The following is a 27,372-nucleotide window of genomic DNA, read 5'->3' as shown; positions in this document are numbered from 1 at the left end:
ACCTAAATGAAGTAAAGAAATTATTCTGGAGTCAACCATAGTATCCTGTAACTGGCTGTGTAAAGTAACCATTTGATATCTCTCCGGGCCAGCAAGCCACACGGAGGATATCAAATATAGTCCGTTTCCTCCGTAATGTTGACCTGTTGCTACATCTTCAAGTCAAAATAAAATGGGAGTGGGGGTGAGCTCTGTGCAGTGTCAAAGAAAATGTCACCGTCTGTTTCATAGTGCACGGAAGTGGTAGACATTGGGAGGAGCAGGAGGAAGTCTTCAGTTCCCACCTCCTCTGTAAGGAGAGACCCTGCAGGGATACTGACTTCCTGACATCACCCTGGAGTTCAATGCGGGCATACAGCAAGCATTCGATAGATAGTCGTGAATGAAGATGATTGTCTGAGAATTGGCTTTCTCGTTTTCCGTGTCAAAGGGGCACACTGTCAGATAGGTAGCTTAGAGCAGTCCTAGACTGCTAGTCCTAGTCCTATGAAGAAGCTGGCTCTGAGTACCGAAGCATTGTATTTGATGCCCCATCTTACTCCAGTAAGTCCTAGCTGTCAGTGCCGTTCTATGTAAACATTGGAGGCACTAAATCATTCCACGACATCCAAACAGAAATGTGGAAGCACTTACGTACCCATCCTCAAATTTCTTCTTAATGTGGGGTTTTACACTCCTCTGAGGTGTTACTCGGAAAGTCACCAGTGTGTTGTAATGAATGAGTGCAGAAACCTACTAGGTCTCCTAGTGTTAACGCCCTCATCTGGACAGCTTTGCTCACCAGACGTCACCACCTCTGCGTCCACCCATTCCCTAGCCCCTGCCCACCCACCGTGTCATCCCCTTTCCTGTGTGTTGTCATGGTTTTCCAGAACATTCTCTTCGTTTTGACAGTCATGAGGGTGTGCCGAAGGCACTCATAGATCCAGGTGCTGCTGAGGCTAGCCCTGACTCTAGATGTGGGTCCAAGAACTTGCTTTATGGTTTTTTTTCCCTGGGAATGTTACACATCACACCAGACTGGGACAGATTTGTTCCCATCGAGAAAACCCTATGATATTTGTTATGGAAGTCTGATCTGGTTGATACAAGCGGTTCCGAGCGTTGAAGTATTCTATTCCACGATCTCAGTAAGAGAAGCCACAGTGTGTGTTCACATGAGATATGAACGGCCTTTCTTTCTCTCTCCCTCTTTGTTTCCTTCTTTTCTTTCTGTATCAACATGGCTGGCTCTTGCCCGCCTTCAGCCCTCTGCTTGGCACAGCTGGTGCCATTAACGTGTTGAGAAACACAGATGCCGTTTCCCGGTATTCGGGTGTAGCTGAGCCTCCACCGTCTTTCTCCTTCTCCTCTCCCACTAAATCGATGGCTCGTGATTGCTTTCTTGTTGTTCTGCTCACGTTTATTTCCTAGGCCTGCACTTTTAGTTCATTAGGCAAGCACAGAGCACATGATAAATAGCCGCTGGGAAAAGAACATGTTAGGGAAAAGTACAACAAAGTGTTCACAGGAATGGTTGTCACAGAGCCATTGTGTTCCGAGGCGAACAATTTAAGGGTCCTTTGTACTATGGAAAAAAAGCATCTGTGGCAGGGAGAGCCTCAGGAAAGCACCATTCCCACCTGATATGGAGATGTTAACAGCAAGCAGAAAGAATGGATCCACTGTACGCTTGGCCAGAGTCCTGTCGTCCTCCTACACAATCCTGCAATGCCCCAAATGCGCTTCTCAGAGTGGCACTGGGTACAAGGTCCCTTTGCCTGTGGAATCCTCTTTGAAATAGGGGACGTCTAGCTTTGCCTGCCCATCCCGTGGTTCATAACTTTCAGTGCACATTTGCTGTACTGAATTATGTAAGAAATGTTCAGTGAATCTTTCTTTTAAAAATCAAGCTAGTCAACATATTTCCTCAAACACTGGAGAAGCTGTCTTTTGACTCCCTCTCCCTCCCGCTTACATACCGAGATGTTCCACTTAATAATATGTTTCTCCCAGTTAAACCGGGTTGTGCATGGGATCCTCAGAGAAACAGAGGCTCTCGAAACAAGGCCGCGAGGAACAGAAATGGCTGATTTCTGGACTTGACTGCCAAAAATGATTAAAGACACATCCTTGGGCTTCAGGAGACAGAAGCGCTAAGTCAGGAATACAAAAGGCTAAAGCGTGCACAAACAGGCATTTGCCTCTCATGGTGAGTGAAGCAAGGCATGGCGGAAGGGATTGTGTTAGATGTAAGACAGATTGTGACCATGGATCAAGGCCAGGAAGCAGGAACCCAGGGGAAACTTCCCAAGTAGGATGGCGGCCCTTAGCTTTCTAGAATCATACTTGATTATTTGATTGGTTTCCCCCTCCCCCCCAAGATCCATTTTTGTACCCCTGTCCATGATAATTTTTAAAAATAATCTTCTATTTTAAAATAAGTTTAGATTTGCAAAAGTGATATTAATCTAACCCAAAATATCCTTTACTTCCTTCCCCAAGTTCCCCAGCAACATCTTATGCAGCCATGATACATATGTTAAAATGGAAACTCACACTGGCCCATTATTATTCACTGGCCCATAGAATTCTTTCAAGCTTCTCCAGTTTCTTTTTTCTCTCTTTCCACTGAAGTGGTTTCTATTCCAAAGTTTAGTCTAGCAATTTGTGGGCCTTTATATTTTGGTCTAGACTGCAGTATGGTGCAGTGCAGAGTCCTTCTTGCAAACCAGACTTAAGTTCAGTGCTGTGCAGAGTCCGTCCTGCAAACTGGAGTGCGTTCGGTTGTTTCCTGGTTTGCCCTGTCCGTGTTCCAGCTGTTGATGATTATTTCCACGCACGGAGCCAGTTCAAATTTTCAAGGTTGAAATCTCCAGTCCACGGCTTGTCTCTAACACCTCCCCCACCCGCACCCCTGGGCTCTGTTTCTCCTGGTTCTCTGTGCCCTGTTCTCTGAAGACCCCTTGCCTCGGACCAGATGAGCAATTTACATGAACAAGATCAATTGAAATGTTCATTTTTTACTCTTTCTGAAAACATGTAAGCGGCCCCTGTTGAGTTGGCCCGGCAGCCCTGTTTACATTGGGTTTAATTTGTACCAAAGCATAAGAGAGCGGAAATGCTAATAATTTCTCAGAGTTTGAGATTAAGGAAAAAAAATGTTTCTTCCAGTGCTTACCTCCTGAGGTCCTCACAATCCACTGGCCAAAAGGATCGTTCTGAACAACGATTTGTACCTGACTCGTCAGGTAAACTCTGTTTCAGTCTTTTCAGAGAATATTGGAATCCCACAAATAAAGGCCAGATGCATGGGATATTCCACAGAGGTTGGTCTCCTTAACTCTTTTCCCTAGTTCTTTAAGATATAAGAAATAATGTGATTCAAAAACCTGAAAAACCGTATCCCTAGGGCTAGAAACACGAGGACGTCTATACCGTTAAACAGATTAACATCCAGGTTTTACTGAAAAAATATTTTTATTATTAAAATAAGACTCAAATGTCTTACATTCGAAAAGTTCAGATAATAGTTCAGGAGCTCAAAACTTCCGGGGATCTGGTTTTGTAAGAACTGTTTTGTTTCCGTCTCTCTGTTCCTTTGTGGATAAAAACCTTGTTTTCCCCCATTTACTCCCAGCATTCTTTTCGGCATCCTTCTCCTAACTTTGTCTCTGCTTTTCAAACCATTCTTTCTTGCATCATTCAGAACCCATGACTTTTCCCACCGAAACTGCTGGCTAGGCATTTTTCCTGCTGTCCCATCTACTCTGTTTCTTCACCTCTGTCTGCTCGAAGGAAGTGCCGGGGCTAACGGGGCATGTAACCATAGGGACCATCCAAGCCACCTGCATACCAAAACAACAAGCATGGAAAATGCATTGGCCGGATCCTTTCCATCCTTTTGCAAGCCTTCTCAACAGAAAGCAGTCTGTGTCCCCACTCGGAGTCGGCGATTGATAGCGCGGAACTTAATTGGAACATAAAGAAAACACTCTGCCCTCTTCTTGTTTGTGCGCACCGGAAGGAGAAAAGTGGCGACTAGGCAGGGAAGGAAGGAAAGCATTTCTCGCCATTCCTCTTCAGGCAAAACGTTCCCATGCTGGTTGCCACCGTGTGGGACAACCTTGTCCTTTTAAAACTCTGCTGCACATTCTTCCATAGTTGGAAGATAAAGGAAGAGCGTCCTCAGATCTTGGAGCGTCTTCCATTCGTCTGGAGGTTGTTGGTCCTTAGGTGTACCGATTCCTGACATTGATCCGAATAATAGAGGATGTTTGGGGGGGGGCGTTCCCATTTCGCCCTTTTAATTTTTATTCAGTCTTTCTATCTGAACCGTTACATACACTTCTTCATGTGCTAGAGTTTGGGGTTCAGGGTCTGAAGCCATTTTAGGGACGGCTGGCTTTTAGATTGTAGGGTTGTGATGTAGAGTACTCAGACTGGAGATCCGTGAGGGTTATTGGACTATAGACAGAGATTTTTTTTTTTAATGGAAAAAGCAGCCTGAATGGCTCAGTAGATAAAAGCTGATGTTTCCAAACCCGACAGGTTGTGTTCAGTCCCAGAGGACACATGGTGCACAGAGAGAACTGACTCCTATAACTTGTCTTCCAGTTGCCACGTGCACACCATGGCATGTGCACGCCTCCCTACACACACTCAAACACACACACACACTAATTAATTAATTAATTAATTAATTAATTAAATGTTTAAATGTTTAAAAAAGCTTTAAGGAAAAGCTGGATCCTCCTATCAACAGGAGAGATTAGAGAACTAATATTTAGTAAAAACCAAGTAAATGAGGATTGACTTATTTTACTGACGATTAAATTCCGTGAATCTATCGCAATTTACACCTCTAGCCAAACTTGCCTGTGCCAGTAGTCTTTTTGTGCTGTTACGCTTCAGAAATGTCTGTCAGCCAAATTACGCTGACTTTTTAGTGTCATCGAAAATGAGAAAGATAGACCTACCTTAAAGATCTAGAGTTGGGGACGAAGGAGATAGCTTAGCTGGTAAAGTGTCGCACAAACTCGAGGACCCCAACGTCTGTCTGGCAAAGGCCAGATTTAATAGTGTGGCCCTTGCAGTCCAAGCGCTAGGGAGGCAGAGCCAAGCAGATTCCTAGAACTACCTGGCTGGCCAGCCAGTCCAGCCTGAACCAGTGAGTTCCAGGTTCCATGAGAGACTCTGACTCCGGAAGTGAGGAGGAGGGCGATTGAAAAGGTGAGTTGTTTACCCCTGGCGTTGACCTCTGGCCTCCACAAGCTCACAGGAAGACACGCAGCCACCCATATCATACACAGGAATATAAATACAGAAAAGACCCGTAATCGCTCGCACGCACCGAATAGTAATTGTTCTCTGTGCTGACAAGATAAGCGGAGGGGAATTGATCAGTCACTCCTGAGTAACTTGGAATACCAGTTGAAATGGATTTTGACATTAGTTTCATGCTCAAATCATATTTTGGATGTTTCTTTAGAAAGTTGCTTTTTCTCCTACGCCCTCAGCAGTGCGCTAAGCACAGTATGACACCATACCTGCTCTGACCGGACTTAGGCTCTAAGCAAGGCGGATGTTAGGTCATTGGGTCATTAGTCACACGGTTGCAGAGTGGTCAGAGGAGAAAGATCCTTAAGTTCCTGGGACCTTGTGGGCCCCAGGCTTGGTTAACCTAAGCTTGTAGTGTTGTGGAATTGTTAAACTGGGGTTAAAGCTTTTTCTTCATTCTGTGCATATTTTCACACAGTCATCTAGACAATATTTCTCCAAGTTTCCACAAGTTATCCTCCTTACAAAGGACTGAGCACAACATCCCCAATGGAGGAGTTAGGGGAAAGACTGAAGGAGTTGAAGGGGATTGCAACCCCACAGGAAGAACAGTATCAACTAACCAGACCCTCCCCCCACCCCCAGAGTGCCCCAGGACTAAACCACCAACCAGTGAGTATACAAGGATGGACCCCTGGCTCCAGCTGCCTATGTAGCAGAGGATAGCCTTGTCCCGCATCAATGGGAGGAGAGGCCCTTGGTCCTGTGGAAGCTTGGTGCCCCATCGTAGGGGGATGCTATAGTGGGGAGGCAGGAGTAGGTGGGTGGGTGGGGGAGCATCCTCACAGAAGCAAGAGGAGGGGGATGGGAGAGGGGGTTTGAGGAGGGGAAACTGGGAAGGGGGATACCATTTGAAATGTAAAGAAATAAAATAACCAATAAAAAGAAATTAACTAGGAAGGCTGTGTGATGGTATCCAAGGCAGATATCTCCCTAGTTCCCCGAGCAGATTTTGCAGTGGAGGAGCTCCAGGGCTTGCTCTGTGTTGGGAAACAGATCCCACAAGGACTCCTCCCTCTTCTGAAACCCAAGAGATGGCACTTCTCATGGTAACAAGAAGCAAGTTTCTCCGAGCTCCTGCCATGGGTCCACAACAGAACGGATACACAAATCACCCCGTGCCTGTACCCCAGGCTTTTATTGTACCTACTCTCAGGTCATTCTTCCTCCCAGGAGAATGTTATCTCTTATTTTCAGAATGAATAGAGGAAAATGATTGGCTGCAAAGGACTTCCCTAAGGCAGCATACCATAGAGCAACCCAGTAATGGAGCTTGTGGAAACCAGCGTTCTTGGGCGCTAATCATTCACCAAACAGTGAAGCACTCAGTTTAGTACTGGGCTTAAATGGCTTGAAATAATGAATCCACCACGAGGATTAGTGCAAGAAGAAATGTGATGGAAACTTACTATAGTCAAGTGGGAAAAAAACAGCTCAACCAAAACTCAGACGTGTGCTGCGAAGTTCAGCCGACAGCGCTTCTCAACCTCAAAGCAGAGAAACGTGCTTTTAGGCTGACACATGAGGAAAAAAGGCTTGGGGGAAAATGGGAGGTACAATGAGACCCGAAGAGCAGAAACAGCGTGGGTCTCGTGCATCCTTCAGAAATAAAGGAAGGAGGGGTTGGGGATTTAGCTCAGCACTTCCAGGCCCTGGGTTCAGTCCCCAGCTCGAAAAAAACCAAAAAAAAAAAAAAAAAAAAAAAGAAATAAAGGGAAGGAGGGAGCCCACATTTCCAGGCAACCAAAAGGAACTAGAGAAGGGAATGGAGACATCGTGAACTCTCTGGAAGGACAACTTGTTGGGGGTGCTTGCATTTGGCAGGGTGGTAATTCTGCGACCATAATTACCCTTCACATTTCAGGCACTTATACAAACCACTGAAGTGTCTCTCTCGATTTTATGGAGACCTATTGTGAGCCAGATGCCCCATAATTCACTTTACCTCCACTTATCTGCTCATAACACGCTGCTTCCTGTAGGGAAGGGACTATTGAATTTTCAAATAGCACAGAAAAAATTACACATTTCAACTGAAAACATTTTTTTTAACCAACTGTCAAAAATCCATTATTGGGAAATCAATTCTTCCCCTGATTTCTTACAACAGATTAGAGAGACTTAGCAAGTGGCTTTCGGGGAGTGGGCAGGTACGAGGTGTTTTCTTATTTTTAGACTGGGCCTTCCTCCAGCGTCTTTATTGTGCCTCCTTTTGACTTCTCAGAACACAGGCTGCATCTAGCTTAGGTCAGCTCTTCCTACATCTCCACAATTGTATGTTCCCAGAAAAAACAAATGTTTTTATCTTTGTAGCATAAAACATGGCACCTTGGTTACCCAATACTAAGTTGTCAACACTGACACAGCAATGCTAACTGGAACCAGAGGGTTGTATTTATATGGTGTGTGTGTGTGTGTGTGTGTGTGTGTGTGTGTGTGTGTGTGTGTGTGTATGTGATATGGTATATGGTATATGTGTGTGTGTGTGTGTGTGTGTGTGTAATGTATATGTGTGTGTGTGTGTGTGGTGTGTGTGATGTGTGTGTGTGTGTGTGTGGTATATATGGTATGTGGTATATGTGTGTGTGATGTGTAATGTGTGTGTATGTGGTGTGTGTGTGTGGTGTAATGTATATGTGATATGTGTGTGTGTGGTGTAATGTATATGTGATATGTGTGTGTGTGTGGTGTAATGTATATGTGATATGTGTGTGTGTGGTGTAATGTATATGTATGTGTGTGTGTGTGCATGTGTGTGTGTGTGTGTGTATGTGATATGTGTGATGTGTGTGTGTGTGGTGTATGTATATGTGATGTGTAATGTATGTGTGATGTGTGTGTGTGTGTAATGTATATGTGATGTGTGTGTGTGTGTTGTGTAGTGTATATGTGGTGTGTGTGTGTGTGGTATAATGTATATGTGATATGTGTGTGTGTGGTGTAATATGTATGATATGTGTGTGTGTGTGTATGTGGTGTGTGTGTGGTGTATGTGTATGTGTGTGTGGTGGTGTATGTGTGGTGTGGTGGTGTTGTGTGTGGTGTGTGTGTGTGTGTGATGTGTGTGTGTGTGTGTATGTGATATGTGTGTGTGTGTGTGTGTGTGTGTGTGTGTGGTGGTATGTGTGTGTGTGTGTGTGTGTGTGTGTGTGTGTGTGTGTGTATACAATAAAGACTAAGAGGCCATAGATTTAAGAGGGAATAAAGAGCAGACATTGGAAGAGTTGGAGGAGGAAAATGGAGTGGAGAGATGGTGTAATTGTATTTTAAACAAAACTAACAGGTATCACATTCCTAGGCTTCAAAAGGTTTGTCTTCCCAGTGATCAATATGTTCGGCATCTTTTGGCAAGTTTATGTGCTGTCCATACACCCATCACAGAGTGAATAATTAAAAAAATAACCCTTCACCCCAAAATTAGGAACAGCAAGTTTTGACAGTGTGGAAGCCCTGGGGTTTTCACACGTTCCTTGTCAAGACATTTAATGTCATAGTCAAGCAGGAAAGGGTTTGACGTTTCCTTAGGAAGGTGTGTCTATATCCTGCATGACCCAACAGTACTTTCTAAGTAGCTTTCTTTAGAGACGAGGGAAACTTGTATTTACATTTAAAAACTGTCTATAATATTTAAGTAGCATATTAATAGTTACCTCAAACTGAAGACACACCAGATTTTCGGCAGCAAGTGAATGAAACTGTTCAGCCAGCTGCCGTTAATCCAAATGCTGGAATGTTACTCAGTAGGAAATAAGAACAGACTCGTGACACATGAACACCATGGAGGAATACCCGGTGCATTCTGGGTAAGCGACATAAGCCAATCTAAAACTGTGGCCCCTGGCTTCAGAGTTCACACAGCAGTTTTTAAAAGAAAGAACGGTCCCGACAAAAGTCAAGTCAGTGGTTTTACGAATAGACGGATGTCACAGACAAGAGTATGGTCACCAGAAACAGCACAAAAGGAATCACCTAAATTACCAGTTACTTATAAAGCAAAGAGAGTAGAAAACTATATCCCGTGAGCCCCGTGTGCACGCTGAGGTGCTGCCGGAAAAAGCACCTAGCAGTTACCACCGCACGTAACACATGCTTGTCTTGTAGATGTTTATTTTCATCCTAGGTCAGCTATTTTGGGTAATAGACAAGGTTTCTAAGGGATGGGTTGAGCTGCATTAAAAATAGAATGTTGCCTGGATCTAGTCAAGGGATTAGGGATTATTTGGGGTTTAAAATTTCATCTCACCAGAAAGACCTGGTAGAGCTCACTAAATTCTCACCTTTAGGGTTGCCGTTGACATGGGCTGCCCTAGACTTATTTTTAGCACCCATCCTTTTTTATGCGCTTTTTTTTTTTTTGAGTTTCCTTTATCACAACTTTTTTCCCCCCGAGTGTAATCCATTGAGATTTGCACACGGTTTGGCAACGGTTTCTTCTCCCTAGGGCAATTTGTTTTCTAGTGTATTCAGTATGTACGGACAGGTCATAGGTATCGAAGCAGCTACAGGTGTCAGGAACCGAGAAAAGGAATTCTCATATGTTGCAAACTTCTAATGAATTGGAAATATGTATCCACCTCCTCTGGTTGAATGTAGAGTCGGATAAGCAAAAATCAGAAAGTGAAAAAAAGGGGAGGGAGGTCACTGTCTTAGTTTGGGTTTTACTGCTGTGAACAGACACCATGACCAATGTGAGTTTTATAAAGGACAACGTTTAATTGGGGCTGGCTTACAGGTTCAGGGGTTCAGTCCATTATCATCAAGGCAGGCATGGGGCCGGAGGAGCTGAGAGTTCTACATCTTCATCTGGAGGCTGCTAGCATCGTCACACTGGCTTCCAGAGAGCTAGGATAAGGGTCTTAATGCCCATGCCCACAGTACACCTATTCCAACACAGCCACGCCCACTCCTATAAGGACACGCCTACTCCTATAAGGCCACGCCTACTTCTACAAGGGCATACCTTCTAATAGTGCCACTCCCTGGGTTGAACATATAGAAACCGTCCCAGGCTCTGTATCCCAAATCCCTCAAGAGACTTGAGACCCCATGGAGCGGGGAGTCCTGGTGGGGCGGGGTGAGAGAGGATGGGGACATCATCTTGGAGACCGGGGTTAGGGGTGGCGTGGGAGGCTGAGGGGTAGCATGAGGAACTGTCAGAGGGTAGACTAGGTGGGAGACAACTACTGGACTGTAAAAAAAAAGATTAAAGATAATAGTAATTGTTGTGGTTTGCCCTGAAGTTATATGTATTTTGATGCTAATCCATGCCCCAAGGACAGCTTGCCTCAGTCAGTACTCAGGAATCAGATTGAAACTGTCTCCCCATTGAATCTTGGCTACAGGTGAGGGCCTGTCTCACAGGATAGAAGGAGGCCCATTGGAGGAGGAGGAGGGGGGGGAGAGAAGTTTGAAGGAAGAGGAGGAGACAGAATAGAGAGGGAAGAGACAGGAAGGAGAGAGAGAAGCCTGGCAGGACAATGGAGGCTGACTTTAAGATTCTGCTCTGTGTATTTACAGTTGTTATTAATGTTCTTAGGGATGGATGGCACTGGGTTTGTATGTTTAGGTGGGCAAAATCCTATCAATTGAAAAAAAATTGTGTTGTGTGTTCCTTTTCTTGAGGGTTTAACGTAGGAAAGTGTTCTTTTGGAAACTCAAGGCAGAGTTGGGATGTGTTTCCGCAGAGATATCTAGCAGATGTCTTGGGACACCACAGTGCGGACCCAGCAAGGTAAAAGACAACAATACATTTTTTTTTTATTTTTATATTTATACAACAACAAATAATAATAAAATACAAGTTTAAAAAAGTGTTATTCTCGTGAATAGCATTGATAACCCTAATGTTGTAAACCAAGCTCCTCCTCATGTTTCCTCTTACCTGGGATTCTGGATTGTTTGGAGGTCATCTATTTTAGGGTCCAGCTTGAAGGAAATATTTAGGGAAAAAGAGGTCTGATGGGATGGGGATCCAAGTGGGAGGGAGGCTCAATTTTCCTATGGACCCATCTTCAAGAATAATTTAAAGGAAAAAGGTATGTATTTCTTCACAAAAAAAAACCTTTTCATACTTAAACTCAGTCTGGCTACAAGGACAGATTAAAAGATACTGCCTTCTTTCCCTGCCGGCTCTATTTCCCTGCCTCACACAAATATATTTGCCCCAGGACTGCGGGAATATTCTGGAAGGACTCTGCTCAGACAGACGCCTGGTCCCATTACTATTGCTGCCGCCGACTGGAAGCCTCAGTTCCTAGATCTATAAAATTCAGAGAGTGACTATTTTCTTATTAACTATGTTCTTTTTAAATCCTCAATTATTAGAGACAAACCCAGGCCCGGCACATGGTAGCCAAGTACTGTGCCACCAAGCAGTCTGCCCAGCCTTTTCTCCATAAGTTTCTTTAAAAAAAAAAAAAACAAAAAAACAAAAAGACGAAGTGTTTCTAAGTTGTTAGGTACTCCTCAAAGTTGCAATCCTCCTGCCTCAGTCTCCCGAATAGCTGAGATTACAAGTGTGTGTTATCCTGTCCAGCTAGGATATCTTTTGAAAAAAAATTTTTTTCATATATGTTGATGAAAATTCCTCCCAACTTCTTCCCTATCCACCCATCTTGGAAAAAATGTTCCTTCCAGGAAAACACACACACACACACACACACACACACACACACACACACACACACACACACACACACACACAACCAAACAAACACCCACAAAAAAAAAAAATCAAAATAAACAAAGGACCAATAAGACAAAAACAAAACAAAGCAAAAAACAAACAAACAAACAAACAAAAAACCTCCACCAAAAAATCCCATTGGTTTTGTTCTGTGTTAGCCACTACCCCTGGTTATGGGACCCGCCCTGGAGTGTGGTTGGTGTACCTGGTGATAAGCCACTGGGGAGAAACTGGTTTTTCCCTTTACCAGAGGGTATCGACCTTAGTTAACTTCTTAGGTACGGGTGGCACCTCATGTCCACGTTCTCTTTTCAGTGCTTCGACCCTGTCTGGCTTGAACCTGTGCCGGTCTTGCCCGTGTCACCACAAGACTCTGAGTTTGTGTGTCCATCAGCCTTGTTATGTCTGGAACACAACTGGTTCCTTATAGTCATCCATCGCCTCTGGCTTTTACTCTCTTTCTGCCTCTTCTTGCTCAGGGGTTGGGAGGGCAGTGGTTGATGAAGACATCCTATTTAGGACAGAGACCTGCTAGAATTTTATAGTCTTCCTTTGAGTGATTATCACTGACTGCCTGGGGTCCTGACCTGAGATAGCTCAATCTCTCTGTGTTAGGAGAATGTTTCCTGATAAGTTTCCCCTAAGCACAAGGTACAAGAATGGGGTCCCTTATGCCTGATGCTCGTCTCCTCTGGACTAGGCAAACTCTAGGGTCTTTCTAGTCTTAGCATCCCACCAGACTAGGATGGATTCTCTTCTTGCTGTAGATGGGAGGCCTTTGCCCTCAAAGTAGGTCAGCCATTACAGCAGATTGCTGTTTACATGTAGTGAGCGGCTGTTTGAAGCACCCTAAGAAACTTAAATATCACAGATTCTTCGTAGGACGGAGAAAAATCAGGAAAGCATTTTGCGAAGGGGAAGGGAAAATAATAGAGAATGAAATCCGACTAAAAACTCAAGAGCTGATTTTAACGTGGCATTATGTTCTATCGTCCGGGTCGGTCTTTCCATTCCATACCCACAGATCCTTTCAAGCAGTCAAGGAGTCACAGTGACCGACCTGCTGACACCGGCGTGAAACCCCGGCGTTTAAAAAGAAAAATTCCTCCCGAAAACATCTGGTGGAATCCTGAGATTTCTGCTTAGGATTCTATGAAGAGGGAGATGCTTTTGCAGGCTCCCTGAGTCAGACTTTAGCAGGGCAATCAAAATGATTGTTCTATTTAAAATTCACAGCAGAAGCGATCACTTGAAGGAGCCACAAAAGACCTGACTCCTCTCACAGAAAGGCATTCAGAGTCTGGATGCCACCCACAGTCTTCTCAGATGGAAGTTACTGGAAGCGAGGTAAACAGATCAGCACAGCTAAATTAGGGCAAAGGGAACGCTCACGGGGTCTAAAACTAAACCTAGTTTCAGGGCTGGAATGGTATTTTGGCTTTTATATTTTACATGGAGATTATGTAAAAGTACTGATGGCTGTGAAGAAATTTATAAGGCACGCTTATAAATAATATATTTCCGGAAGCTGTTTTCGAGCTCTTCTGCGAGTTGGATTTAAAAACCCAAGCTATAATAATGTTTATTTTATTTGCATATTCAAAAATTCATCCATTCAAACTCATCAGGGCTATTTCTACCGCCCAAATACTTTGAAATGTTCACCCCAATGATTTCTGTCTTCCTACTCTCTTTTCTAAATATAGTTACTCTTCAAAAAAAAAAACTTTTTATTTTTTTTACAGACTTAGAGTTTTAACAAGGAGAAATTAACCAGAATTAAATTTAACCTCTTGCCTGAACAGCTAAACTATCAAAGTAAAGACACTTGTTCATTTAGATACAGAAACAAGTTTAGATGTAGTAAATAAACAAGCTTGGCCATTGCCTCAAGAGAGTTTCCAGGCCAGTGGACAGGAAAGAGAAACCTTAAAGGCAGAAACAGGGAAACCCTTGCGTTGTGGAGCTGGGCAGAGTTCTAGAAAGGAGAGGTTCAAAGATTGACCTGGAGGTCAGCAGGGAAGCCTCCTCATTGAGCAGAGTAGTGACCAGGACGTGTGTGGGCAGAGACTGTCTTGGGCTGGGAAGAAATGCTCAAAGACATAGAAGCAAGATATCACAAGTGGCTAGAAAAATGCTGTTTTCTCTCAGAGAAGAAAATTCCCCTGAAGCATTGGAGTACACAGAAAGAGACTTGCCTCAGTAGTGGAGAAGAGGCAGGCCTGGAGAACAACACTGCTTGCCTAGACGGTCTTAAAAACCAATAGTAAATAGGATAAAACTGATTCCAAATCACTTAACCGGGCCCCAGAACAAAGGCTCGGAGCAGCCAAATAGCTAGCTAGTCTTGGTATTATAATACAAACATCCATACGCAGCACCTGGTCGGACAAAATATACAATGTCTGGGATCTGCTCTGAAGCGTTCAGTATAGGCTAACACCACTGTGAGGAGAAAATCCTGTGAAGCCAAATTAACCCACAGCTAAAAGATGTGTGAGAACAAACTAACAGGGCAGGAGAACGTTGCAGTTCTGTGGCCTATGTTCAAAGCTGGACGAAATGTCGGACATGTGACTAGAAATGCAACAAACAAAAAAAGACCCAGTCAGACATCAGAGGTAAAAATTAAATGAAATATCACAGAGAAAAACATATGTATATATGATAATATGACATATACATGAATATATAACATATTTATATATTTATATAAGATATAGGTTTTATATAATATATATTCCTAAACATATGTAATATGCTTATATAATGTTTTATGTAGCAGAATTGATAGCACATTAAGTGTTTCAGAAGGTCAGTGAACTTGGAGGCGTAACTGAGGTCTAAAATGAGACAAAGGGTAAGAGGCCAGACAGTAAGAAGAACAGGGCAACCATCATTGGCATCTTGGAACGACCTCGTCTGTGCTAGAGTACATGGAGGAAAGTGGAGGCTGCAAAACTTATAGTCGGGGAATAATAGACAAAGGCTTTCCCACTCATGGAAACTTTAACCCATCAAGAAAGTCAAGAACCCCGGGGTTGGACCACTTGCTCCATCATGTCAGAAGCTCTGGGTTCTACTCCCAGCAACGAAGGCAAAACGCTGATTCCCGTGAACCACTCCCATTACACCGGGCTGTAACCTAGCGGGATGGGAGCTGAGAAGGGAGGGTCACGCTTGTAGGACTAACTTGGGCTTCATTCATAACAAGACACTGTCTGGAAAACAGCAAACAAACAACAGCCAAGAAACCGCTAAGGCCCTCAGAACCAGGAATGTGAAGAACACTGCACCGACACCTGACACAGACGGTAAACATCAGTGGTCATGAGAGAACTTTCACAAGTAAAAGGAAAACAAGCACTAAATGCCAAGGAACAGGGACGAGATGATATCCGATATCTTGTCCAAAACAACACCACTGGATACAAAACAAAGCAACCTTTTAAAGGACCCACTGGCAGCAATCCACCATCTGTCTAGAATTCTGTACCCAATGAAGGCATCTTTCAACAAAATGCAACATGAAGCCTTGTCCAACATTGATAGGTGGGAAGGGTTTAATACAGGTCATCTTGCATTTGTAGAAGGAGTTGCAGAAGTCCCTCAGGCTCTCATGAAGAACACCGCCTGGAATCTGCTTCTACACAAAGGCAAGAAGTCCTGCTGTCAGACTCAAACATCTCCCGGGAATTTTACTATATAAAAAGCACAGAGGTAGGATACAGAGTTGTAAGGTATGTGGAAGCAGACTGGGTAAGGACTGTACAAAAACCAAGGGAGGAGAAATGAAAATCAAGGACGACGAGGTTCTTATGCTGCGTGAGAAACGGTACAAATAGCACTTAAGTTAGTTTCCTCTGAGTTAAAGAGGAATATTATAAGCCCCAGGGAGTTTACTAAAACGAGAAAACAAGTTTATCCAAAAGAAGTCAGAAAAAGAAAAGGACAGACAAAGAGGACACACAATAAAAAAGAAAACAATGAGATATTTAAAGTTTGCTATAATAATAATCGCATGGTGTGCAAATGATCTAAACACGTCAAACTAAAGGCAGAGTTATTATTTTGAATAGAAAGACATGGATAAGAGACCTATCAAACTGAAAGGCACAAGTAGATCAGAGGGGAAAATGACAGGCATGGTCTGTCACAATCACACTAAGTAGATTTCAGAGCTAAGGATCTTATTCAAAGATAAATAAATTGTAGCAACAACCGCAAACGTGTTGCTGCTGTTATCTAAACGAAGCAGCCTATCCAGAACCCAGTTTGGAAGTTCTTTCTGTAGTTGCTGAGTGAGCCAGTCTTTTCTGTGTGTGCCCACAGAAAGGCTTACACAGAAAGATTCCTAAAAGGTGAATCTGTAACAGCCCCAAACCCGAATCCACCCTCGTGTTCACGAGTCACTAAGCAAACGGTGTCGGACCCATCCAATGGAATACTAGTTGGCAGTAAATGAAATAAACTTGACACATGTCGTTCCGTGAGTGACTCTGAGAACAGCCGATCGGTTTAGATAAACGGCAGAAGAAGATGCGCTCTTATAATCCTGTTTGCATACAAGCCTCGGAAATGGAAATGAGTGCGAGGTGACAAAGAGCAAACCACTGGTTGCCTGGTAACCAGTAGCAACAGGGGAGGCAGGAAGGGAGAGGGTGATGACCAGGAACCCCAGTTTAACTTAGGGGAGTACTGTGCAGACTGATTATCTTGACTGGGTAATGGATTCCTGGTCACACAGAACCTACGCACAGACAGCATAGACCATGACATAAAACTATTTACTTTAGAGCGCGAAGTTCCCCATGTATCAATTGAAACTCAGTAAACCTGTCAATGCATGGGGAAACAGTAGAGTGCAGATAAGGTATCTCCTTGGGGTAATTAGGATGCAGATAAGCCAGGTTCTCTCTGCCTTGCAAATTGAGCATCCCCCTCTCTTTCTATCAGCAGAACAGCCAACTTGATAACTGTCTCAGACACAAAGCACATGCTACCTAAGGCTCTCACCGGCTTTGTGTTTACTGGCTGTAGTAGTCAAAAAATACTGCTGGGCCAGCTTTCAGGATCTCTCTGTACGATTTTAATCTTTTTCAGAATTGAAATTGACAACCTTGCCCCAAATTTCCTAAACAACCCAAGTGTTTTTTTGTTTGTTTGTTTGTTTTGTTTTTTTGTTTTTTGTATTTTGGGTTTTTTTTTCATGGTGCATTTGTTGCAAATGCCACAGTTTGTATGACCCTCAGGCACATCCGGCTTGCTGGGTTTTTTTCCTCTGTAGAGATGCAGGGGTGGTGGAGAAGAGGGACCTGCTTTGGGGTAATGCAAGAAGCGGGACTTGAACTCGAGTCTGATGGCACCAAGAGTGAACAGTTCAGCCTTTCAGAATCTGTGGGGCTTCAGGGTCGAGGTCAATTAATCAGTATTTGCTAAGTTCAGACTCGATGGCACAGATATGGTTTTCTGTTTTAATATCCATTGATTTATGGTCATCAAAATGAATACTCTGGTAGCCTTCTGATTACCTCTGCTTCCTACATGAGCGAGCTTTTTGTTTTGTTTTGTTTTAATGGAAAGAGGCACGGAAGGAACGAGAAGGTCATCTGCCCTGTGTCTTCGTTCCGCCATTTCTGCCCTTGTATCTAGGAGGACATGGCCCGTTTACTTCCGTTGAAGAAAACATGAACAAGGACCAACTCTTCTGTTCTTATCTGTTTTCCCTCGCTTCTGGATTTCTCATCTCACTGGTTCTTTATCCGTCACCATGCATGTGTTAGTAAACATGTGTAGTAACATAACCGGCAACAGCTTTTCTCGGGTTCCTGGGAATATTCACATCTTCTTAAAGGGACTTGACACATAAGCCATGCATGAAGGCTAAAGGGAGAGAGAATTCGTGTGAAGTTGAAAGGAGGGGAGATGGGCACCCAGATCAGTCAGAACGGATGGGGACATCATGACCCCCATAGCCAATAAAGGGATATGAGTCTTGTTATGATTGCCCACACAGGATAACCGAGTCTTCTCAACCCAATGCTTCCCATTCCGCCATGCTTCCAATTCCTGTCTAACATGGAACCACACGACACATTTCTTTGAAAGAAGGGTCCCATTCTGTAGCTCAGATTAGCTTCAGTTCAAGGAAATCCTCCTGCCCCGGTTCCCCTAGGGCTGTGCTTATAGACGTGTGCCACTCTGCACAGGCCTTACGTGCTCTTCATATAGGCTTTGCAGAACTTCTCGTGATCTGTATGAGCTGCACTGGAAGGAAAGGCCGGCCAGGCGAGGACATCACAGAATCTGCAGTCGCTGGAGCATCGTGTGAGAGGTGGACCTCCAGTTCAGAGTAGTAAGAACTATGGGTCTTATTGGAACAGGGTGAGGCCCACCACTTCCATTTCCCTCAAATCCATGGGTGACCCCCAAATCCATGGGTGACATTCCTGTCTGTGGATTTTTGTTGGCAAAACTTGGTCAGACAAGCTTCTTCTCCTTCTTTCTTTCTTTTTTTTTTTTTTCATCTTTATTAACTTGAGTATTTCTTATTTACATTTCGAATGTTATTCCCCTTCCTGGCCAACATCCCCCTAACCCCTCCTTCTCCCCTTCTATATGGGTGTTCCCCTCCCCATCCTCCCCCCCCACGTTACCGCCTTCCCCCCAACAATCACGTTCACTGGGGGTTCAGTCTTGGCAGGACCCAGGGCTTCCCCTTCCACTGGTGCCCTTACTAGGATATTCATTGCTACCTATGAGGTTGGAGCCCAGGGTCAGTCCATGTATAGTCTTTAGGTAGTGGCTTAGTCCCTGGAAGCTCTGGTTGGTTGGCATTGTTGTTCATATGGGGTCTCAAGCCCCTTCAAGCTCTTTCAGTCCTTTCTAAGATTCCTTCAATGGGGGTCCCGTTCTCAGTTCAGTGGTTTAATGATGGCATTCGCCTATGTATTTGCTGTATTCTGGCTGTGTCTCTCAGAAGAGAACCACATCCGGTTCCTGTAGGCCTGCACTTCTTTGCTTCATCCATCTTATCTAACTGGGTGGCTGTATATATATATATGGACCACATGTGGGGCAGGCTCTGAATGGGTGTTCCTTCTGCCTCTGTTCTAAACTTTGCCTCCCTATTCCCTCCCAAGGGTATTCTTGTTCCCCTTTTAAAGAAGGAGTGAAGCATTCACATTTTGGTCATCCTTCTTGAGTTTCATGTGTTCTGTGCATCTAGGGTAATTCAAGCATTTGGGCTAATATCCACTTATCAATGAGTGCATACCATGTGTATTTTTCTGTGATTGGGTTACCTCACTCAGAATGATATTTTCCAGTTCCATCCATTTGCCTATGAATTTCATAAAGTCATTGTTTTTGATAGCTGAGTAATATTCCATTGTGTAGATGTACCACATTTTCTGTATCCATTCCTCTCTTGAAGGGCATCTGGGTTCTTTCCAGCTTCTGGCTATTAGAAATAAGGCTGCTATAAACATAGTGGATCACGTGTCTTTGTTATATGTTGGGGCATCTTTTGGGTATATGCCCAAGAGAGGTATAGCTGGATCCTCAGGCAGTTCAATGTCCAATTTTCTGAGGAACCTCCAGACTGATTTCCAGAATGGTTGTACCAGTCTACAATCCCACCAACAATGGAGGAGTTTTCCCCTTTCTCCACATCCTCGCCAGCATTTACTGTCACTTGAGCATTTGATCTTAGCCATTTTCACTGGTGTGAGGTGAAATATCAGGGTTGTTTTGATTTGCATTTCCCTTATGACTAAAGATGTTGAACATTTCTTTAGGTGTTTCTCAGCCATTCGGCATTCCTTAGCTGTGAATTCTTTGTTTAGCTCTGAACCCCATTTTTTAATAGGGCTATTTGTCTCCCTGAAGTCTAACTTCTTGAGTTCTTTGTATATTTTGGATATAAGGCCTCTATCTGTTGTAGGATTGGTAAAGATCTTTTCCCAATCTGTTGGTTGTTGTTTTGTCCTAACAACAGTATCCTTTGCCTTACAGAAGCTTTGCAGTTTTATGAGATCCCATTTGTCGATTCTTGATCTTAGAGCATAAGCCATTGGTGTTTTGTTCAGGAAATTTTCTCCAGTGCCCATGTGTTCGAGATGCTTCCCCGCTTTTTCTTCTATTAGTTTGAGTGTATCTGGTTTGATGTGGAGGTCCTTGATCCACTTGGACTTAAGCTTTGTACAGGGTGATAAGCATGGATCGATCTGCATTCTTCTACATGCTGACCTCCAGTTGAACCAGCACCGTTTGCTGAAAATGCTATCTTTTTTCCATTGGATGGTTTTGGCTCCTTTGTCAAAAATCATGTGACCATAGGTGTGTGGGTTCATTTCTGGGTCTTCAATTCTATTCCACTGATCTATCTGTCTGTCTCTGTACCAATACCATGCAGTTTTTATCACTATTGCTCTGTAATACTGCTTGAGTTCAGGGATAGTGATTCCCCCGGAAGTCCTTTTATTGTTGAGGATAGTTTTAGCTGTCCTGGGTTTTTTGTTATTCCAGATGAATTTGCAAATTTTTCTGTCTAGCTCTCTGAAGAATTGGATTGGTATTTTGATAGGGATTGCATTGAATCTGTAGATCGGACAAGCTTCTTTTATTGCTAACAAAACCCCCCAAATTCTAGTTCTACTCTTTATTAACTAGGAGTCTTGGGTAGAGCCCATTGGTCTCTTCAGATCTCATATAAAATAAGAATAATAGTACATGGTTTTATATGAACTAATAAAATAACATACACGAAGTGATAGGTACAGAATAGATGATTAACTAATATTAGTTTATTTTCCCGAACACACATTTCTTCTTAATCTGAGCCTTCACTAGAATGTATCACTCTCTTAATTCCTAACCCGAATATCAACAACTGTACATATTCAAGTCTGTAAACAAATATGTCACATGCCTCACTCTGGGACCAGCTGCCAGTCCCAGAAGGCTTTTTGCCATCTGACGGTTGAGGCATGAGTGAACACTGACACAGTTAGTCATGAGGCAAGACCTGCACATGGAAGACTTTGAAACCTGGAGTCAAACTGTGGCTCGGAGCCCACGCCTGCCACCAACGTTGTATCCTGTCTGCTAAAGTAAAAACATCTCTTTAGAAATGGACCAGGAGCCGCAGACCGTCTCTGCTTCTAGGCAAGCATTTAGGGTAAACCCCAACCCATTTAAAAACCTATCTAGCCTTAGTCCTGAGCCTCTTACTTCTATATTTACCCAAAGGACATGTCCTGCAAGCTATCCTGACAGTATAGGATTTAAGCACTAGTCCTGCACACTCAGGCAACGCAAAAGGACGTCTTTTCACAACAAGAACCACAAGCAGCAATACTGAGGTGCAGCCCAGCTGCTCAGATGCACGCTCACAGCTCAGCCCTAGGAGCCTTGTGAAAATCTGTCTTCTTCTTCACCACAGTCCAAAGCCAAAGAGGCTATGCCCACACTCCAACCAGGCCCCTTCCAGACAGAAGGGCGTCCTACGGTTGTTACACACATACCCCAAGTCTGCTGTTGCATCATAATCCACATGCTGGGGAAAGGTCTCACCAGCCCTTAGCATGACACCACAAAGCACAAGGGAAGGCTTTAAGGGAAAAGCTTTAAGGGAAAGCACCAAGCGTTATCACGTGTCAAAAGAAGTACAAAGGCGCAGCATTAAATAGTTAATTATTTTTAATCAAAATCGCACATGTTTTTAGAAGGCTGGAGTGCTCACTGCCCTACGGTAAGACTGGAGAGCTTGCAGGGACAGCAGCCTCTTCCATCAAAGGCAGCCTCCTTCAAATCTCTCCTCTGCTGCTTCTGCTCTCTGCTGCTATCCTAAAGAAACTTTGGCTCGATTTTACCAGCGTAAGGATGAATCACTGCTGATCCAAGTCACACGTTATAATCCTATTTTATTCTCTGCATTATTTGTTCCTAAATTATCACATCGTTTTTGGAGAACACACTTTACTTATAATCTACATTTACCCCTAAGATTATTGTACATCCCCTAACAGCCAGCATTTCCAGCGTCACCTGTCCATATTACCTGTCACGTGACTGTGCACGTCATTATGCCCCTGGAGCCCTTCCCCTAGGTGCTGCTCGGGCCATCAAGTTAACTGGTTCAAGTTGGACACACACTCATCTGGATCTGGCCCGTGGTTTGTCTTACTATACTTTTTTTGAGTGGTGGTTAACTTGTTTTTAATGGCAAAATAAGATTAATTACAAAGGGCCTGTGTGTGTGTGTGGGGGGGGGGTTACCAATGATTTCATTTACAATTTAGAAACATCCAGAAATAGAAGATTATCAGATTTAGAAACATCCAGAAATAGAAGATTAACAACTTATACATTCGTGGTAATGGCAGTAACTGATCATTCTCACAAATGGCAAAGTATAAACAGCCTGATCAAACAGTCTAAAAATGGTACTCTGAGGATGAAAGACCAAGAGGCTGGGAGAAGCTTTAAAACTTTCCACTCCCCACCCCCGCCCCCTTGAGCTCCATAGCGTCTCTGATGGCCGATTGTCATCTGATTTTAGAAATTCACTATAATTGAATACTACATATAATTAGCAAGGAAAATCAATTCAATGACCATGGAAAACGAAATGAGCTATACACTCTCGGGGAACATTTATAAGGCCCTCTCTGCTGGGTTTAGTTACTGCTTTCTGTTCGAAACAGCAGCACAGAAGCATTTAAAACCGCCTGTAATTGGGGTCAGTGTTTGGTCAGACACCCCACCCCCAGAATGATCTCAAGCCCAACAGCATATGTCAGGCCGTACTCTTCTGTTAAAATAAAACTTTGGCTTCAACAGGCGTGCGATGCCTCTAGCTTTCCCATTAAATAAAGTTAATGAGTTTCTTTTTGCTGAAGTGCTATAAAGGTATGAGTCCCAGAAATGGAAGTCTCGCTATATCAAAGTCTGTGTCTAAAAGCGATGCTCTTGGAAGGAGACAACGGGTATGTTAATTCCAATGCCCCTTTTGAAAGCAAAAATAAAAAGTTCACCGGGGAAAGGCAAGAGATGAAGCTCGAGTTTCTTACCTAGAGACGTGCATTAAAAAAAAAATATTGGGGTTGGGGATTTAGCTCAGTGGTAGAGCGCTTGCCTAGGAAGCGCAAGGCCCTGGGTTCGGTCCCCAGCTCCGGAAAAAAAAAAAAAAAAGGAAAAAAAAATATTCAGTCACAAAATCAATCGCAGTCAAGACATAGGGATAGGGTGCTAGAAATTTGCCCAGCTTGCTCCGGAGACCCTTGTGCTTGTTGTGTGACCTGGGAAGAGATAGAAAGGGAACGCTGGCTTTTCTGAAAGATGCTGATAGGTCTCCTGAATGTCAGCCCTCAGAGGTTGCTTGCTCGTCCCCCCCGAGTCCAGTGTGTACAGGCAGACCCGCCTTCAAAGCTGCCACTTGGTCCTCCTCAGTGTCAGTATCTTAAACTGCAAATAACAGCGTTACCTCCAAGAGCTGTTCTGAGAATGAAACTTCACAGACACATTGTATCCACAGAGCTCCCACAGCTCCTTGAAGTTTCAGGCCGCGAGCGCCTGAGCATCTCAGAAGCCTCCTCCATGCCCGAAAAGTCCCCCAGATCAATGTGGAAAAGCCAGGGCAAGATTTCTTTCCATCTTATCCTTTCGGTCTACAGACACTCTTCTGCCTGGCAACTCCGGGGCCCTTTAGCCATTGGTGACTTCTCATTTTGAAATGTCAGCCGGTGTCTGGGTTCCGATCCCTTTAAACAAGCACATCTTGAAGTCATTCGGCTTCTAGTCTCTCTCTGAGGGGAAATCTTCTCTAACAATCGGCTGACAAGCTCTTAAGAAAAGCCGTAAGGGACTAGAGAGATAGCCCAGCAGTTAACGGAGCCACCTGCTCTTGCCAAGGAGCAGAGTTTGGTTCCCCTCCCCCACACGAGGCACCTATAGCTCCGTCTATAACTGCATCTCCAAGGGAGCCAATGTCCTCCGTGGATACCTAAGTGCACACGCACACGCAAGCAGAAAAATAAACTGCCTGCAAGTTACATTCAATTTGAGGGGACAGGGCTGATATCCTGATGTTTGACTCCGTGTCCAGCGATTCTAAGATGATTGGTCTTGGGGAAGATATGACAAACTGTACAATCTGAACATTCTTGTAACTTAACATTGCTCCCTGCTCCCTGTTAAGACAAGGACTTCTATAAAATTGAGTTGAGAGAGCAACATGGCTGGCCTCGGAGGAACCTGGGCTATTCAGGCTCTGCACAGTCTCTTCTCAGATGCTAATTATCTGGCAAACTTACTGAGCTGACTCAGGCAATCCAGGCCTTCAGGGGCACAGATTTTGCACAGCCACAGCCCAAGTCTCTGATGGTGAGCGCATTTCTCTTGGCATGGGGGATTCAAACATTAGCAGGGAATCCCTGTTTTGAGTCCACATCGATTTAAAAACCTGATAAGTCTGCACATGTCGATGCTAGCCATCAAGGCATCTAGGGTTAGAAGGCAATCCTAGACCAAATGGGTTCCAGGCTTTGGTAAAAACAGATGACATCATAAAAACAGCGACGTGCAGTGTAAAACATCAATGCGTGAATAGCAGTGTACGAGCATCAGCGTAGAAACCTTCAAGAGCGGTTCTGAGAATGAAACTTCACAAAAATAAATTGTATTCACACAGCTCCTGTAGGGCCTTGAAGATTCAGGCCACCAGCAGGTGATCTCCAAATATACAATGTATCAATGTGTCAGTGTAGAATACATTTCTACACTGAGAACAATATGCTCTGTTCTTAGTGACTTTATACTATAAGAATTACGGTAGGAAGCCTAGCAAACAAGATAAAGATATTGCAACCCTCAAAAGCCATCGTACCAATGGCTCCTTTTTGATGTTATATGGTAGTCTCACTATGTCAAAGCATGGTGTCCACACGCTTTACTGCCACTGTCCCCTTAGTCCTCTCAACTCTGTGAGACAAGGGCCTAAAGGCATTGTATTCATTTCGTGCATTAGGGAACTAAGACGTGGAAAGATCCGTTTTTTTATATTGAACACATAAAGGGAGTGGTGACCATGCTGAGCTTGGTGTCAATATGGATAATAGATGGATTCAGAGAGATGGTGTGATTTCTGTGGGTCCTGGGCTGCTGGATTTGGGGTGTTCATCACACGAATATCAACAGTTCAGAAGCCTTTCAAGAGACGGGATCAAAGATGGCTACAGAAAATAACCAAGGTCATGTGTAAGAGCAACCCTCAGTCCCGGAGAACTGCAAGGATCGTGTTCTGCCTCCGGGCATCGTGATAACATCTGAGTAACTTAATCCAGAGCGAATCCACTGCAGGGATTAAACCCATCATCAAATGAAAACGTTGACTACCTACCACTCCTCATGCTAAGATTGCATGGAAAAAAAAATGTTCCCCCAAGACAGGTCCCATGAAACGCTATTGTTATATGGCCATTCGCCCCTCCCTGGGCTTGGGAGCCATCTTTGTTGAGTGTTTACCACATAACTAGCAATGGTGAGCTGTCCAGTACAGTGTTGGTACACAAATCACCTGGGGCCCTTTCACTAAATATGTCAATATTCTGACACCCGTGGGGCTGGGGGAAGGGAGTCGGATACACGAATTGAGATCCACTCTGGCTCTAATAGGAAAATAGCATTTACCTAGGCTCTGTGGTAGCAGGTACACGTCAATGCAAGAAGACAGAGATGGACTCTAGCCTTAGTCCTGAGCCTCTTACTTCTATATTTACCCAAAGGACATGTCCTGCAAGCTGTCCCGACAGTGTAGGATTTAAGCACTAGTCCTGCACACTGAGGCAACGCAAAAGGACGTCTCTTCACAATACTGAGGTGCAGCCCAGCTGCTCAGATGCACGCTCACAGCTCAGCCCTAGGAGCCTTATGAAAAATCCGTCTTTTCTTCATCACAGTCCAAAGCCAAAGAGGCTATGCCCACACTCCGACCAGGGCCCTTCCAGACAGAAGGGCGTCCTACGGTTGTTACACACATACCCCAAGCCTGCTGTTGCATCATAATCCACATGCCGGGGAAAGGTCTCACCAGCCCTTAGCATGACACTGCAAAACACGAGGGAAGGCGCACCAAGCGTGATCATGTGTCAAAAGAAGTACAAAGGCGCAGCATTAAATAGTTAATTATTAATTGGAAGGAGCGTCATTTGAGAGGGGCCCTGGGTTGGAGTAAAAACTGGATTTAAGAAGTGAATAGGTTTCTTCACTGTGATGGTTTATATAAGCTCCACCCAGGAAGTGGCACTATTAAAAGGTGTGGCCTGGTTGGAGTGGATGTGTCACTGTGGGTGTGGGCTTTAAGACCCTCATCCTAGCTGCCTGGAAGACGTCTCCAGATGACCTACATATAATCCGGAATCCCCAGGTTCTGAGAGGAGCTTGGTTTACTCATTAGGATTATCAATGCGATTCACGAGAATAACACTTTTTTTACATTTGTATTTTATTATTATTATTATCTTTAATCTTTTCTTTTTACAGACCAGTTGTTATCCCCACCTTATCTGCCCTCTAACAGTTCCTCATGACACCCCTCAGACCCCCACGCCACCCCTGACCCAGGTCTCCAAGAGGATGTCCCCATACTCTCTCACCCCACCCCACCAGGACTCTCCGCTCCATGGGGTCTCAAGTCTCTTGAGGGATTCGGGGTACAGAGCCTGTGATGGTTTCTATATGTTCAACCCAGGGAGTGGCACTATTAGAAGGTATGTCGTTGTAGGAGTAGGCGTGGCCTTATAGGAGTAGGCGTGGCCATGTTGGAACAGGTGTACTGTGGGTATGGGCATTAAGACCCTCATCCTAGCTCTCTGGAAGCCAGTGTGACGATGCTAATAGCCTCCAGATGAAGATGTAGAACTCTCAGCTCCTCCTGCACCATGCCTGCCTGGAGGCTGCCATGTTCCTGCCTTGATGGTAATGGACTGAACCTCTGAACTGTTAGCCAGCCCCAGTTAAATGTTGTCCTTATGAGAGTTGCCTTGGCCATGGAGTCTCTTGAAAGCAGTAAAACCCTAAGATATTTATTACAAATATTTCCAGTATCTTCAGTGATCTCAATGACCCGTCAAGAGCTACTCTATGTACTCACCTGCAGTTACACTACAGGGCATGTTGAGACCCTAGGACCTCATCTAAGGGAGTCCTACTTCCACATAGGTAAATACAGAATGGGAGGAGAATGTAGAAAGGGGTGGGTGGAATAATTTGGTTCCTGAATTTAAGAAGATTGATAATAAATAAATCTTCCAAGGGATTGCCTTAATCGTAATCTCTAAAGGATCTTAAAAGGAATTTTAAATCAG

This window comes from Rattus rattus, chromosome 18 (genome assembly GCF_011064425.1).
Source record: "Rattus rattus isolate New Zealand chromosome 18, Rrattus_CSIRO_v1, whole genome shotgun sequence".
Classification (NCBI taxonomy): Eukaryota; Metazoa; Chordata; class Mammalia; order Rodentia; family Muridae; genus Rattus; species Rattus rattus.
The sequence above is the reverse complement of the archived record's forward strand: the minus strand, read 5'-3'. Positions refer to the sequence as shown.